The following is an 18,342-nucleotide window of genomic DNA, read 5'->3' as shown; positions in this document are numbered from 1 at the left end:
TTTTTTTTATCACATCATTAAGATAATTCATAAAATAAGTACTAAAATATAAACCATGGATCTCTAAATTTGTAGAGATCAGACAAACTAATGAAATTATAAAATAATTCATAAAATAAAGAATCCTTAATCACACTAGTGCTTTTAAATAGAAAATTTTAGTTTATAGAATTATTTCGGAGAGACTAATAGTAATATAGAGTTTTCAATTTCAAAATTTTATTAATTTTAAAGAGTAACATTAAGTTTGAACAATCAGTGACTATGAAAAAAAATAAAGTAACACCATGATTTTGTAAAAACTTCAAAGTAAAATTTATATTAAAATCGTAATAATTCATTGTAATTATGTTAATGAAAAAAATAAAGTAATACTATGATTTTGTAAAAACTTCGAAATATAATTTATATTAAAATCGTAATAATTCATTGTAATTATGTTAATTTTACGGCAAATTTTGACTATGCATTAAATTAATGATTCAATGTACGTTAAAATATAATAATATATCTTACTCCTGGCCAACATAGTTTCGTTGATTCCAACCATCAGGTCTAACCACATCTGAAAGGTATGAATCAGCTATAATGACTCTTGCATATGCAGTCAAAGCCCTTCCAAGTCGAGTCTTTCCTCCCGTACTTCCACTTATGTTACAATTTTTGAACACAAACCCAGTTGTTTCATTTGCTGATTCCCTTTCTTGTGCTGTGATAACCCCAGTCTTTTTGGGACCATATTTCCCCATTGAAAAAAATATTGTACATGCCTGCATATTCACACCCAAATTAATTACTATTTGTGATTAATTAATTTTTAGCTGATGAATTAATATAAAGACATTAAACACGATACTGACACTTACATATAAATACCGATAATAATTTAATAAAATGTAATTACAAGTTCAACGTCGTATTGATGTGAGACATCAACAGATGTTACATACTAGATATATTTTGATTTGTTTTCAATCATTTACTCAGTTAGTAAGTTGGTGATCATTAGATCGACATTGGACGGTCCAAATTTAAATATATTTTTAAATTATTTTTTAAATTGAAATATAATTCATTTGATCTAGATCCAACTAGCACCAACATTTTGAAGGCGTGAATGCATGAAAAATCCAAATCTCACACTAAACATGCTTTTAAATTGGTAGATAGCTTATAAAACTAAACTACATAAAATAAATTTAATTTAATTTTACCTCAAAGATTGATTGACCATTCCCATATATGAAATCAGTTCCACCTTGGATGTAACAATTATGATAATAATGGCGACCATTATCATCATATAAAGTGTCTTGCACCCCTAGAAAACCACAATCAAAGAAAGCACATTTATCTGCACGGATTCGAGCAGCTTTGGCTTGTGTGATATTTTGCACCTCTAATAACACTGGGTTGTTGTATGTATTCTAGTAACATATAAAGTTCAAAAACTGAATTAATTTTAGGCAATATACAATAATAATTAGGCCACAAATAAATATAATTTTTTTGACATAAATAAATAATAATCTACCGTGAAAGTAATGCCTTTTGCAACCGTGAAATTTGCTTTTGATAGGAAAGTAACATTTTCATGTGTACTCCATTCTATACTTGTTGAGTTTCTACCAGCTCCTTCAAGATAGATGCATGGTTTGTCTTTTGGAATTAAGACTTGCTCTCTGGATATTGTACAAAATATACAATGCAATTTGTATTAATCAGTTGTACCAAAATGAAGAATATTAGAAATACTTTTTTAATTAAACTTATCTTCAAAACATTTTTGTTTTTATTACATAGTGATTTATATTATTTTAAAAGGAGAAATTAAATATACCTATAAACACCGGAAGAAATTTGGATGTGAAACCATTGAGAGTTTTCTGAAGGGACAGAATCAATTGCACTTTGAATTGTTTTAAAATCTGATGTGTCCGATTGACTAACAGTTATGTTCTTGAATGGATTGCTACAATCTTGGGATTCACAAACATATAAAAGGACTAGAAATATTAACATGAAAGAAAAGGGTTGTAGAGACGGCATTTTAATTATTCAATGTGTAGATGGTACGTAAAACTCAACACAGTATTAACACCTTATAGAATCAATTGTTATTGCTTGTATAAATAACATAATTAAGATTCTGTAAGCTCATTTGATATTAATTTCTTTCTTATTTTGCTTTGTATATATTTATAACTTTTTTTATTTGGATAGTTGTAAATTAAAAGTTATTTGATTTAAAAATTCTTCACGATTTTAGTTTTTATTGAATTCGAGTGGATTTTGTTCCTTGATATTTTCTTTGACGTCTTATTAATTAATACATTAAACAGATATAATATTTGGTGATTCCATGAATTCAATTTTTTCAATGTTAATAATATCATAATAATACTAAACTATATATGTTTTATATAGTTTCTCATATTATCTAGAAGACAATCACTGAACAATAAGATTACTTATATTCATCTTAAAATTTTAGATTATGTTAATATCAATATCATTATATATACTAAACTATATATATTTTATATAGTTTCTCATTTACTACCGTTTTAAATTATTTCTTGTGAGAGTTTTGGTTTTATGTCCTCACTCATCTATTGTTTTAAAGTATAGTTGAAGTGTTAGTTGACATATAATGATGATTTTGTACAACAACAACAACAACAACAACAACAACAACAACAACAACAACAACAACAACAACAACAACAACAACAACAACAACAACAACAACAACAACAACAACAACAACAACAACAACAACAACAACAACAACAACAACAACAACAACAACAACAACAACAACAACAACAACAACAACAACAACAACAACAACAACAACAACAACAACAACAACAACAACAACAACAACAACAACAACAACAACAACAACAACAACAACAACAACAACAACAACAACAACAACAACAACAACAACAACAACAACAACAACAACAACAACAACAACAACAACAACAACAACAACAACAACAACAACAACAACAACAACAACAACAACAACAACAACAACAACAACAACAACAACAACAACAACAACAACAACAACAACAACAACAACAACAACAACAACAACAACAACAACAACAACAACAACAACAACAACAACAACAACAACAACAACAACAACAACAACAACAACAACAACAACAACAACAACAACAACAACAACAACAACAACAACAACAACAACAACAACAACAACAACAACAACAACAACAACAACAACAACAACAACAACAACAACAACAACAACAACAACAACAACAACAACAACAACAACAACAACAACAACAACAACAACAACAACAACAACAACAACAACAACAACAACAACAACAACAACAACAACAACAACAACAACAACAACAACAACAACAACAACAACAACAACAACAACAACAACAACAACAACAACAACAACAACAACAACAACAACAACAACAACAACAACAACAACAACAACAACAACAACAACAACAACAACAACAACAACAACAACAACAACAACAACAACAACAACAACAACAACAACAACAACAACAACAACAACAACAACAACAACAACAACAACAACAACAACAACAACAACAACAACAACAACAACAACAACAACAACAACAACAACAACAACAACAACAACAACAACAACAACAACAACAACAACAACAACAACAACAACAACAACAACAACAACAACAACAACAACAACAACAACAACAACAACAACAACAACAACAACAACAACAACAACAACAACAACAACAACAACAACAACAACAACAACAACAACAACAACAACAACAACAACAACAACAACAACAACAACAACAACAACAACAACAACAACAACAACAACAACAACAACAACAACAACAACAACAACAACAACAACAACAACAACAACAACAACAACAACAACAACAACAACAACAACAACAACAACAACAACAACAACAACAACAACAACAACAACAACAACAACAACAACAACAACAACAACAACAACAACAACAACAACAACAACAACAACAACAACAACAACAACAACAACAACAACAACAACAACAACAAATTGTTAGCCAAAGTTGCTAAGCAGTCAAATTTAGGGTCTACCAATTTCCTTTTTCCAAAATAAGGTTAGATGAATAAAAATATTCAAGTCATGTTGAATGTAACACCCAAATTTGATAATAAACTATTTTATTAATTAAATAGGATTTTAGATAACTAATTTGGTACTAAACTTATTTTAGAATATATGTTGATTATTTTTATGATTAATTTTTTTTATATGTGTATTTTCTATGATTTGTTAATCTTGTACATATTTGAATAAACGAGGATATAAATAAACATTTTATTTTATTATTTTATATATTTTCCTTAAAACAATAGTATTTTAGTGTAAATATTTTAGAAAATAAGATTTAGGCGATTTTACGTTTATACATGAGTTGGTAATTAACGTGACATTTTTTTGTGCGTTTGATTAATATTAAATGTGCACTTAATTACATTTAATTAATTGTAAATATATCTTATTTTAATCTTTTATTTTACAAATAATTATTTTGAGATAGTAGTATTATCATGTTTGATTTCTTTTATTTTTATATACTTGTCATGACATTGTGATTTTATATATATTTATTATGATTTAGTAATTAATATAAAATATTGAGGTTATATTTATTTATTTTTATAATTTTGACTATTATCTAACTATGGTAGTAATTTTATGAGACTATTTTAAAAAATTATAAGTATAATTTTGAAAATTAAATGGCGTTAGGAAGGGTATTAAAAATAAAATTAAATAATTATTAATATTATTTTAGAAAAGTAAAAATAGTAACAATGAAAAAATAAATAATTAAGGAGACTAATGGGATTGACCCATATGTGTGAAGGGTATAAGAGTTAATAAAATAACATAAAATAAATTTTTAAAAGATTTCAAAAAAATAAAAATTTCTTTATTCGCTATGAATTAAATTAAAAAGTTATTGTATAAATTAATATATATTAAAGTAGACTTTGACCGTAATAGATTAGGTATCATTTACTACTGTTTTAAATTATTTCTTGTGAGAGTTTTGGTTTTATGTCCTCATTCATCTATTGTTGTCAACTTATAGTTGAAATGTTAGTTGACATATAACGATGCTTTTGTACTCTACAGCTTTGTATAAAAACAATAATAATAATAATAATAATAATAATAATAATAATAATAATAATAATAATAATAATTAGTCAAAGTTGCTAAGCAGTCAAATTTAGGGTCAACCAAATTCCTTTTTTCCAAAATAAGGTTAGATGAACAAAAATATTGAGTCATGTTGAATGTAACATCCCAAATTTGATAATAAACTATTTTATTAATTAAATAGGATTTTAGATAACTAATTTGGTGTTAAAATTATTTTAGAATATATGTTGATTATTTTTATGATTTATTTTTTTATATGTGTATTTTCTATGATTTGTTAATCTTGTACATATTTGAATAAACGAGGATATAAATAATAAACATTTTATTTTATTATTTTATATATTTTTCTTAAAACAATAGTATTTTAATGTAAATATTTTAGAAAATAAGATTTAGGCGATTTTACATTTATATGTGAGTTGCTAATTAACGCGACATATTTGTGTGCGTTTGATTAATATTAAATGTGCACTTAATTATATTTAATTAATTCTAAATATATCTTATTTTAATTTTTTATTTTACAAATAATTATTTTGAGATAGTAGTATTATCATGTTTGATTTCTTTTATTTTTATATATACTTGTTATGACATTGTGATTTTATGTATATTTATTATGATTTAGTAATTAATATAAAATATTGATGCTATATTTATTTATTTTTATAATTTTGACTATTATCTGGTAGTAATTTTATGTGACTATTTTAAGAAATATAAGTATAATTATGAAAAGTAAATGGTGTTAGGAAGGGTATTAAAAATAAAATTAAATAATTATTAATTATGTTTTAGTAAAGTAAAAATAGTAACAATGAAAAAATAAATAAATGAGGAAACTAATGGGTTTGACCCATATGTGTGAAGGGTATAAGAGTTAATAAAATAACATAAAATAAATTTTTGAAAGAGAGTTATAAAAGTTTTATTTAAAAAAAATAAATTCTTAATCCACTACAAATTAAATTAAAAAGTTATTGTAAAAATTAATATATTTTAAAGTAGACTTAAAATTTTAGATTCGGTTAACATTAATATCATGATGGATATTAAAGTAGACTTTGACTGTAATAGATTAAGTATCATTTACCACTGTTTTAAATTATTTCTTGTGAGAGTTTTGTTTTATGTACTCGTACATCTATTGTTGTCAACTTATAGTTGAAATGTTAGTTGACATATAAGGATGCTTTTGTACTCTACAGCTTTGTATCAAGCAATAATTAATAATAATAATAATAATAATAATAATAATAATAATAATAATAATAATTGTTAGTCATTGCTAAGCAGTCCATTTTAGGGTAAACCAAATTCCTTTTTTCCAAAATAAGGTTAGATGAAAAAAAATATTCAAGTCATGTTGAATGTAACACTCTAAATTGATAATAAATTATTTTATTAATTAAATAGGATTTTAAATAACTAAATTGGTGCTAAAATTATTTTAGAATATATGTTGATTATTTTTATGATTAATTGTTTTATATGTGTATGATTTATTAATCTTGTACATATTTGAATAAATGAGGGATATAAATAATCAATATTTTATTTTATTATTTTATATATTTTCCTTAAACAATAGTATTTTAGTGTAAATATTTTAGAGAATAAGATTTAGGCGATTTTACATTTATACGTGAGTTAGTAATTAAAGTGATATTTTCTTGTGTTTAATTAATCTTAAATGTGCACTTAATTAATTCTAAATATATCTTATTTTAATTTTTTATTTTACAAATAATTATTTTGAGATAGTTGTATTATCATGTTTGGTTTCCTTTATTTTTATATACTTGTTATGACATTGTGATTATATATATATATATATATATATTATGATTTAGTAATTAATATAAAAAATTGATCTTATATTTATTTATTTTTATAATTTTGAAAATTAAATAGTGTTAAGAAGGGTATTAAAAATAAAATTAAATAATTATTAATTTTGTTTTAGTAAAATAAAAATAGTAACAGTGAAAAAATAAATAAATGAGGAGACGGGTTTGACCCATATGTGTGAAGGGTACAAAGAGTTAATCAAATAAATTTGAAGGAAAGTTATAAAAGTTTTATTTCAAAAAAAAAGTTTCTCTGCTAAGAATTAAATTGAAATAATTTATATTATTTTGGGTCAAGTTGTTAATGCTGAGCCAACTGTGTTCACATTACCTTTTGTATTACTGAAAACACTAACTCTTATTGTTTATTATTGTTGTGAGTTAATTTGAATTGTTGACATGAATTAATTATCTTTTGATTAAACTTGTGTTTCTATGATTATTTTTTTTTTTTTTTTGTTATAATAGATAGGTAGAAATAATTTTTATTATTGACTATTATATGCTTGAAATTATTAATTTTATCGAAGTAATACTAATTATCAATTAATAGAACTTGACTTTGGGGTCACAACATGATTATTAAAGTTTTGATTTGCTAATAATATTAATTTCGAATGTTAGTATTAATGTTAGTATTAATTTTGAAATATTAGAAAATTTATATTATTAATAATACTAATTCTTGAATATTAGAGATTGCTAGAACTTATATTTCTTAAAAATGACATTTTAAAAGAATTAATGTTATTTTATTTTGAAAAATTAAAATAAATTTTATTTGAATTACTTTTGATTATTTTAAAGAAATTAAATTAAGTTGAATTTTTGTTGATTTATAAAATAACAATAATTTTATACTACTGATTTTATTTAATGTTTAATATAGCTAAAAATTTACACCATATTTTATTATGTGTTATTTTTAAGAAAATAAAAAAGAGTTGTTGTTATGTTGGTTTAGAGGGGCTGATGTGAATATTGAATCGTGAGGGCGTTGACATATTTGTTTGAAATGATTAATTTTGATATTATGATCTTAGAGTTTAACTTGAAGTTATAGTTTCATATTTTAATAACTCATTATTGATTTATAATAGTACTAGTAAAAAAAGTAGGAGTCAAATGATAAAATGTATACTAATTGAGAAAAAGAAGGAAAACATAAGAAAAAAATAAAAGAACTACCTCAGTGAAATTCTTTTTGAAAAGTTATCTAAATTTTGGATTCTATAATCGATGTATTTTATGAGTAAAATATTTTTTTTAGTAGAATTGTAGTTGTTGTGTTATCATTGTCGAAATGTATATTTGAGTTTAATATGAGAAGGTAATGTTGTTTGTACATATTTTCTTGTTTGATGCATTAACCTACCAAAATGGTATGCATCATGTAGATTGATATGTGTAGAGTGTATCATGTAGATTAATATGTGTATAGAGACTAAAATTTATTTTACGAATTTTTTTTATTAGAAAATTGCATTTTTGTTTTTTTAGGTACTCAATTTTTAAGATTAGAACATGCATCTACAATATTTAAAATTGCTAGTGTGTTATGCTTTAGACCAATTTTGTGACATGATAGAAACTGGAGATGTATCTATAAACCTATTTAGTAGTTGGTGTGAGAGAAAGTTGTTATTTTGTAAATTTGTCAATCAGTGTAGTTCATTATCATAACCAAATATGGTTTATGCTTTGTGTCATGGGCACTACTTTAATGTATATAAATATACAATTTTGTTGTTTCATAGATTTTGAGAAAATAAGAAAATAAATTAGAACTATTTTGAAAGTGTTAATTTATTGGAAAACATTTTATCTATATATATCTATATCTATATATATATATATATATATATATATATATATATATATTATATATCTGCTTACAAAATATAAGTTGAAAATAATAACTTTTATAGTGGTTAATTATTTAGAAATGTGTTTTTGATGATTAAAGTACGAGTGCAATTTTAGAAATCTTATAGATTTTAAAAATACATGTGATTTATTTTATTTTTAATTGTATTTAGAAATGTGATTTATTATAATTATTTTATTTATACATGATATATTGAAAAGTAATTTAAGGAATTGATTTTTTGAATTCTCAATAATTTTTTTTTGCGCCAAATGACTAGTGCCACTTTTTATAATCATTTAAGTCGAGAAATCAATTTTTAGAATGGTGTGTAACATTTAAAGTGGTTTATGTACTACCTGTTCAATTTGGGTTGGTAGCATGTTGTATCTTCTAATAAATAATTATCTATCTTATTTGCTACTTGGAAATCTCTACTTTAATTTGTTGTAACCTTTAAGTGAGGATAAATTCAAAAGAAATTATAATCGTGATTAATTTGGAGCACTTAGAGTTCTATGAGTATAGGTTACATCGCTTGAGATATGGGATGAACTAAAATTTTGGTGCTAATTTTTGGATTAAGTATGTGAATGTGTATATATGATTATGTAAATATTAAATTATTTTTGTTTGAAGTGTTCTAATTGTTGAAATTAGTGTATAGAATTAGAATAGTCGAGAGCATCTAAAAGCGAAATAGTTATTTATTGCTTCAATCGAATTATTGATTATATATTGATGTAAGTGTTGTTGTTACTACTTTTAAGTTACAAATAAATTAATGTGAATGTGTAATTAAGTGAATTTTTAACTTGAAGTAAAGAGTAGGAGTTGTGGCGCCGCCTTTGCACTCCTGAACTACGTTAAAGATACTTTTAATTATCCATATTTGAATTTGAATAACGGCAGTTATAGTTACCTTAAGTAGTTGACTACATGAGTAAGAGAGACTAGCTACCCCGATGACTCATCGTCGATAAAAGAGGCAACAATAACATATTAGTATAATTATTATTGTTAGAAAGAATTGTTAAATCTATTTTTTAGATAGTTAAAAATAATGTTCACCTTTTATACAACTATGAGTGATTATGAGTGTTACGTGGCTAATAATTGATTACGTGACGTGAATATTAGGTTGATGACGTGTACTTAAATTAAACAATCCATTAAATATGTTTGAATTTCTAAGTAATTTGCTTAAAATGAATAAGGACATTGTATTATCTTAATTGTTCTATATTATCTCATTTCATAAGAACTAGAACTAATGTATGAGTTCTATAAATGAATTTTGTTTGTAAGACTTTGAAAATTAAGTTGAACTTTAAGTGTGTTTAACTACATATGAAAATATTTATCTTATTTCACTATGATTATACACCTAAATGTTTTTAAGATTAAGTTAATGTATGTCATTGAGTTGTTATATGCATTTCTATTTGTAATTCTTGAAGGTGTGCAATATTTTAAATGATTTTCTATATGTCTAACTTTTGTGAAATCTGTAGAGTAATTCTTGTTTGGATTTAGACAATCTTTAAGGAGAGTAAGACTAATACAATATTGTTTGAGAAGTTAGTTAGACTTGAAAGCGTATTTGATATATGTGTTATTTGATACAATTGAATGTGGTTTGTTGTTGAATATGATGTGTTTAATTGGTTTATTTTGTCATGTAAGCCTATTATGCTAAACTAATTGATTTTTGACATATTGTGCTTAAATAAGTATTGAATGCCTTAAAAATGTTTATAGACTAAGTTTGAATATTATTGAATGTGGTAGTTAGATATTAGTTGTGTATTATTCACTACAAATTTTGAGGATGAAATTTGTTTTAGAAGGGGAGAATTGTAACACCCCAAATTTGATAATAAACTATTTTATTAATTAAATAGGAGTTTAAATAACTAATTTGGTGCTAAAATTATTTTAGAATATATGTTGATTATTTTTATGATTAATTTTCTTTATATGTGTATTTTTTTTTATGATGTGTTAATCTTGTACATATTTGAATAAATGAGGGATATAAATAATAAATATTATATTTTATTATTTTATATATTTTCCTTAAAACAATAGTATTTTAGTGTAAATATTTTAGAGAATAAGATTTAGGCGATTTTACATTTGTATCTGAGTTGGTAATTAACGTGAAATTTTCTTGTGCGTTTATTAATATTAAATGTGCACTTAATTATATTTAATTAATCATAAATATATCTTATTTTTATTTTTTATTTTACAAATAATTATTTTGAGATAGTAGTATTATCATGTTTGATTTCCTTTATTTTTATATACTTGTTATGATATTGCGATTTTATATATATTTATTATGATTTAGTAATTAATTTAAAATGTTGATGTTATATTTATTTCTTTTTACAATTTGGACTATTATCTAACTATGCTAGTAATTTTATGTGACTATTTTAAAAAATATAAGTATAATTTTGAAAATTAAATGGTGTTTGGAAGGGTATTAAAAATAAAATTAAATAATTATTAATTTTGTTTTAGCAAAGTAACAATAGTAATAGCAAAGAAAAAAATCAGTAGACTAATGGGCTGACCCATGTGTGAGAAGGGTATAAGAGTTAATAAAATAACATAAAATAAATTTGAAGGAGAGCTGCATAATGATGCTACGTCATCGGTTTGGAAGGATGAGGAAATTAGGAAACACAATAAATTAGACTATCGTTTTGCACTGGTAGTCGATAACTATTCTAGAAAAGTTTCTCTGTTTTCGTTCAAATTTCAATATGTTATTTTACTCATTTAGCTAGTCAATTGAACACAAATTTCTAGATTTTTAGCAACCCAATTTCTCCATTTATAGAATTCGTTATTTTGCACCGTTCTCCTTCACCGTAAGTCTGATTTGAGTGAAAACTAACGCCAAAATGACCATGTGAAAAGTGGCTATATTATCCACTGATTGGTTTTCTGATTTATGATAAATTTCCTTGATCGAATTTTGAATTTAGTTTTTAGAGTATCTTCTCATAATTTATTTTGACGTTTACCCATAAACTGACGAGTTAGATCGATTGAAGGACAAAGAGTTAAAGAACAAAGATTGTTTGCTCGTGGAAGCGTATTCATGTGTGAAAGCGGCGAAATAAGGTAAGGGGTGAAAGATCGTTTGAATTCATGAGTATAATATAATGTGAGATGAACCGGAAAACTGCATTTCTCAACGATTCATTCGGGGCTCGCTACGTACAACAGTAGTCTTTTGAGTGATAAATTAATTAATGTGCAAAATGGAAATTGTGAGATTAAAATATGGATTATAAGTTTAGCGATGAAAGATCTTGGGGACGTCTCTTTTGTATTAGGCATTGTGGAACCTAAATATCAGTTTGATGACATCCTTGGATTATCACAAAAGAGTTATATCAATATAGTTGTAAATATAATTGATGTAAAAGACATTATACTATGTGATACCTTGATCACTAAAGGGAGACTATTTTAGTCTCAATTTTTGCACAAAAGAAAATATGGAGATTCAAAAACATAAGTATTTCTCTATGCTTTAGTTGTAGGGAGTATGAGTAATCTTATTTATACACATTCGAAAATAGCTTATATTAGAAGATCATTTAGTAGATACTTGAGCAATTCATGTTTGAGTGTTGTCAAAGGCAAAATATTAAGTTGATCAGACTTAATACTTGGTGAAATGATACTTAGAACATATAGAAAAAGAAATATTGTTCTACTTCCTAACCCAATTCATTATGCTCTGATACCAAAATGTAAGACCCAATGCCAGTTATTTAGAACTTGACAATTGAATTCATACACCTTAACATAAACAGAGACAATAATAATGAATAATAATTTAGAATCACCAAATTCAAATGAAACTACGTTTAACAATTATAGTTTACAATTTATTCATCAAATTCTTAATATATTACATCTGTAAATGGAAGGCCACTATCTAATTACAACATAAAATAAAAATAAAAATATAAAAGGAAGAAGAATAAACAAAAAGAGAATCAGAGGAAGAAGAATAGAGAATAAGTATTAGAGGCAAGACGAAGAAAACTAACAGAGGTAGAAATACTTAGGATTTTAACAACGATAGCCACCAGAGGCAAAATAAAGAAAACTACCAGAGGAAAAATAAAGAAAACTACCAAAGGCAAAATAAAGAAAACTACCAGAGGCAAGACATAAATACTTAGAATTTTAACGATAGCCACCAGCGAAAAAATGAAGAAAACTATAAGAGGTAAAAATACTTAGAATTTTAATGATAGCCACTAGAAGCAAAATGAAGAAAACTACCAGAGGCAGACACACTTAGAATTTAACGACGAGCAATCTGAGACAGGAATAGATACAACCATCAGAGACAAAATACATTAGCAAGGTTGGAAAACATCCAAGCACGTCTATTTGTCTTCAGAGGTAGAATTCACACCTTGCACTAAAATTCAAATCCCATAATTTTGGGATTTCTAAATCAACACAACAACGAGCAACAAGTATACAAAACACATGCATGTCAATTTAAATCATTTGGGTGCAGATTCAAACCACTTATATGTTAAAGATTTCATTTCTCTCACGCATCTAAATTATTTCAACCATTACAATCTCCAAAATAATTTCTGACAAGAAATAACGGATTTCAATGAATAAACCCCCCATAACGATCATGCTAAAAATAAGTTAATGTAACCAAACTCATATAAACGACATTAAAGAAGAATATGATTATGGTTCAAAGTAGCTCTGAGCTCTTCTTGTAGATGGTCCCTTCTTCACTGATTTGAGTTGATTCGCAAGGATGAAGAGGCAGACTCCCGCATGCAAGGTTGCTGGGCAACTTTAGGGGATATTAACTTTTAGTATTTGGAGGATTTAGGAATGAAGCAAGAATGAAGGATTTGGAAAAGAAGGTAAATATTAACCGGTATTGGTGTTTCTAGAATGTTTTGAGTGTGCTACTGGAAAATGAAAGTGAAAGATGAATTAGAACATGTGAAAGAATGAAAAAGAGAGAGAGAAGTAAAGGTGACAAGCTTGACCTTTGTCATTTGGACTTGTTAACTTTGACAACCCAAATGAGTTGCTCGTTACTCACCCTCTCACTTGCAACACTTGTACTTCTTGGCGCCGCACCATGATCTTGGCTCTCACTGGAGGCAACAACTTGGAATTTGTAGACAAATCCATTGATGAACCACCAAAATTAGCGTAACCCGACTTTTTGGAATGTATATTGATGAAATTATAAATGTAAAAAGTAGGATTAATTTTAATTTTTTTATAAATAAAACAAAGTTATAATACTCGTTTACTTTGTATTAGGTAATAAATTTTTGGCTTAATTGCAGTTTTGGTCCTCCTATTTTAGCTGAATCGCGAAAGTAGTCCCCCCATTTTGTTTATCCCCAATTTTGGTCCCCCAAACAGAATTTTAGTCCAAAATTTGATAAAACTTTGTCTTTTTTGCATTTATTTAAGTCACATCTTGCCTCAAGATCTCATTTGCAACAATTGTACCTGAAATCTATGATCATAAATGGTGTAGTACGACTTTAAAAAATGAAATTTCATCAAGTTTTGGATCAAAATTCTGTTTGGGGGATCAAAACTGGGGAGAAACAAAATGGAGGGACTACTTTCGCGATTCAGCTAAAATAGGGGGACCAAAACTGCAATTAAGCCTAAATTTTTTCATTGAATATACTAATAAAATCTGAGTCTGCTGCAATTACAAAGAACTAGTTATGTATAACAAATATAATATTCTAAAGTTAAGAAGACTCTTGGTATTTATGGGTGCAGTCATTTGTCCAAAAAGTAAAGATCATATTTCAAAACATTGTACAAACGTAACATATTTATCCTTATATACACATGAGGTGTATTAAGTGAGAGGAGTTTAAGTATGAGAGATGAGAATAATTAGTAGAATTAGACATTTAGTACTTGGCATTTATAGACATCCAATAGAGAATTACAATTTTCAACACAAGTACACAAAGTCCAATTAGTTAGTCTACATGCCAATTAGATTTTCACTGCACAGCCCAGTCTGAGCAGCGCCTTAAATCAATTATGGAGGTGTTTTATTCCCTCGAAAATTGGACTGTTTGACTAGAGATTTCTTTATGATAGGCTGTCATGTGACACCCTAAACCCCAAAATAATATATATAATAATTTATATCATATTTCTTTAAAATTTGAAGCGGATAAATAAAATATGTTTTCAAGGAAATAAAACTTTTATAACTAATTTATGGTATCACGTTTTTCAATTATCAAAAGGAATACTTTAAACTTCTTTACTCCTATAAAATAGTGCAACCTTAATAAGCTTGATTTAAGTATAATTACTTGATTTAATTCTAAAACTTACTAGTACTTATAAGGTTTTCATACAAAAAGTTGTTTCAAATTAAATAAATAAAATACAAATTACAACCCTTATTCTCAGTATCACATATCAGAGCGGGATTCTCCTAAACTTTAACTTCAAAACTCATTAACCTGTAATAACTGCGATTTCACAAATGCAGGGCCAAGTCAGTCAAACATAAATAACGAAGGAGGTGAGTTTTGAAATCATGTTAATAGTATAATATAAGTAAGAAGAACACGCAAACAATCATAATAGACCGTATCATAATCACATTACGATATATCAAAATATTTAAGTAAATAGTATCATATTATAACATCAAAGTCACTCAAGTAAAATAATCATCTCATTATAAGATGCATCAAATCATCTAATTATTATTACCTTTGAAAGATATCAATCACAACAAAACAATCACAAGGAAATGCAATGCTATGCATGAGCTTAGACTCTACTTCACAATATGGTACCATTCTAACTTTGAAGTACTTGGTTAGGAGGTTTGATACTATGCCACCATCTCGGTAGACGGACAATTCAAATTGGCCCTGTCCTCATAGATCCCTTCAACTCAACCCGAGACACATATACGCGGTAGTCGAGGTAAACATGTGTTGAATGGTAGCTCCCGATATTTGGAGTGCTACCTCCAAGTCACCTAGGAATTCCCCACCCGAATACCTCCAAGGTCTAACAATCTTGTCTTAATGCTCAACAGCAGACCGCCACGATCAGACTCATTCAGTTGTACTTCCCCATAATCACTAGGCTTGTCAGGTCCTACCTATATGATGACAAAATAATCTCCACTTCACGAATTCTCAATATTTATCTTCTCCCTTCGTTGGCCTATGATACTCCATTAAGATCGTCATCTCAAACACAAATTGGAATCACAATTATTTCACCAACTATGGGGTTACTTTAATATTCTCATCACAAATTCACAATATCACTATCATTAATCATATCTCATCACATAAACTCATCACAATTTTATAGAATCACTATCATCAATCAAACATCATCATTATCATCACATAAACTTATAAAACATTTATACCATAAATCACACATCATCATCAAATAAACTTACATTATACACTGCTTTGACATAAACTCATTTAATCAAACATATGCATCTAATTCATTTGAAATCAAATATCACAATGATATCAAATAACACAATGATATCAAATATCACAATAATCTCAAATATTACAATGATGTTAAATATCACAATAATATCAAATATCACACATTTAACGAAATTAAATCAGTCAACACCTTATAAAAATTTATATTCCACATTTTAATCTCACAATTTTCTTATTTGCATATTAATTAATTTATCACTCAAAGGGCTACTGCCGTACGTAGCGAGCCCCGAATGAATCGTTGGGAAATACGGTTTTCCCATTCATCTCACATTATAATATACTCATGAATTCAAACGCTCTCTCCCCGCTTACCTTATTTCGACGCTTTCTCAAACACATAAATCAATTGTAATTTTCAACAGCAACGACAGATCGACAACGTCCTGCGAGCGAGTCCAAATAAACGACGAGTTCACAAAATCGTCGAGACGTGATTGATAAATTATTTGGAGCATAAAAATAAATGTTAAATAATTAATAACAATTTTAGAAACAAAATTGGAGTCAAAACGATGAGAAAAATTGCAGAAAAAGTCTCACCGACTCGTCGGAGCGCCGAAAGGGTCTGACGTCAACTTCACCGGAAAATACAAATGAGTAGTGCTTGTTGAAGTTTTCGACGAGAAGAATCCAAAAATGATGTCAGATTTTTTAGACGACAAACGTGGTGATCAGAATCGGCCAAAAACAGCTCGCCCAAGGAAAGAAACGCAACTGTTTCTGATTAAATGGAGTCACGATCGATAAAATTGATGCCAAAAATGGATTCAGTGGCCGATTTTGTGTGGGATAGAGGTTGGGATCGTTTCAAAATAACAAGGAATTGATGGGACGAATTTGAGAGGAAAATAGTGTTGATCTGTTCTTTGCGGCTGCTGTGTTTGTTTATTTTTTGTTCTTTTTGTTTTTAATTGCATATTGATGGGTGTAGATGGCAGATGTACAAGTGCAAGAATAAAATAGTCTGTAAGACCCAACATAGGGGAGTCTAGTCTGAGGCAGAAATGAGGGTGTAATGAACAACTTGTAGGTGTAGAAAAGTAAAGCCCAACCAACCCAATTTAATGTGCAGAGGTAGAAAATAGGTGTGTAAATAGTCGTCTGATCCAAAAATTCATTTTCTAGTATTTCTAAAAGTTCTTAATAAATAATTTATTTTACTAATCCACACTAAAAACGTTTTCTCCAAAACACTCATTTTAACATAATATTTTTTTTCTTTAACATAGATAAATCTAATTTTAACCAAAAGTTTCCTATTCAAAATAATAACTATAAGTATTACTATAATATTTTTCAAAATGATCACATAAAAAAAACATCATTATACCATAATAATTGTATGAAAATAAAGAAACTCAATAGCAATATTACTAATACTTCAAGATAATTATTTGTAAAATAAATAATTGAAATAGGATATATTTATAAAAAAAAATTAAATATAATTATGTGCATACTTAACATTAGTCAAACATACAAGAAAACATCGCATTAACTACGAACACATATATACAGGTAGAATCATCTAATATCTTATATTTTAAAATATGTACACTAAAATACTATTATTTATAGAAAAATATATAAAATCTATAAAATAATAAAATAAAATATTTATTATTTATATCACTTATTTAGTCAAATATATACAAAATTAGCGTATCATAGAAAGCTCCCATATAACGAAAGTTAGTCACAAGATTTATCCACATATATTCTAAAATAGTTTTAAAACCAAATTAATTATCTAAAATCCTATTTCATTATGAAAATATTTATTATAAAATTTGGGGTGTTACA

At 26.6% G+C, this 18,342-nt stretch overlaps 1 pseudogene; it reads right to left on the bottom strand.

Annotated features, from left to right (window-relative positions):
* The window catches only part of LOC101493825 (uncharacterized), a 31,889-nt pseudogene that overhangs the window by 6,210 nt on the left and 7,337 nt on the right, over positions 1-18,342 (bottom strand).

Source organism: Cicer arietinum, chromosome 7 (assembly GCF_000331145.2).
Source record: "Cicer arietinum cultivar CDC Frontier isolate Library 1 chromosome 7, Cicar.CDCFrontier_v2.0, whole genome shotgun sequence".
NCBI classification, from domain to species: domain Eukaryota; kingdom Viridiplantae; phylum Streptophyta; class Magnoliopsida; order Fabales; family Fabaceae; genus Cicer; species Cicer arietinum.
Note: the sequence above shows the minus strand (reverse complement) of the source record. Positions and strands in the feature narration are given on the sequence as shown.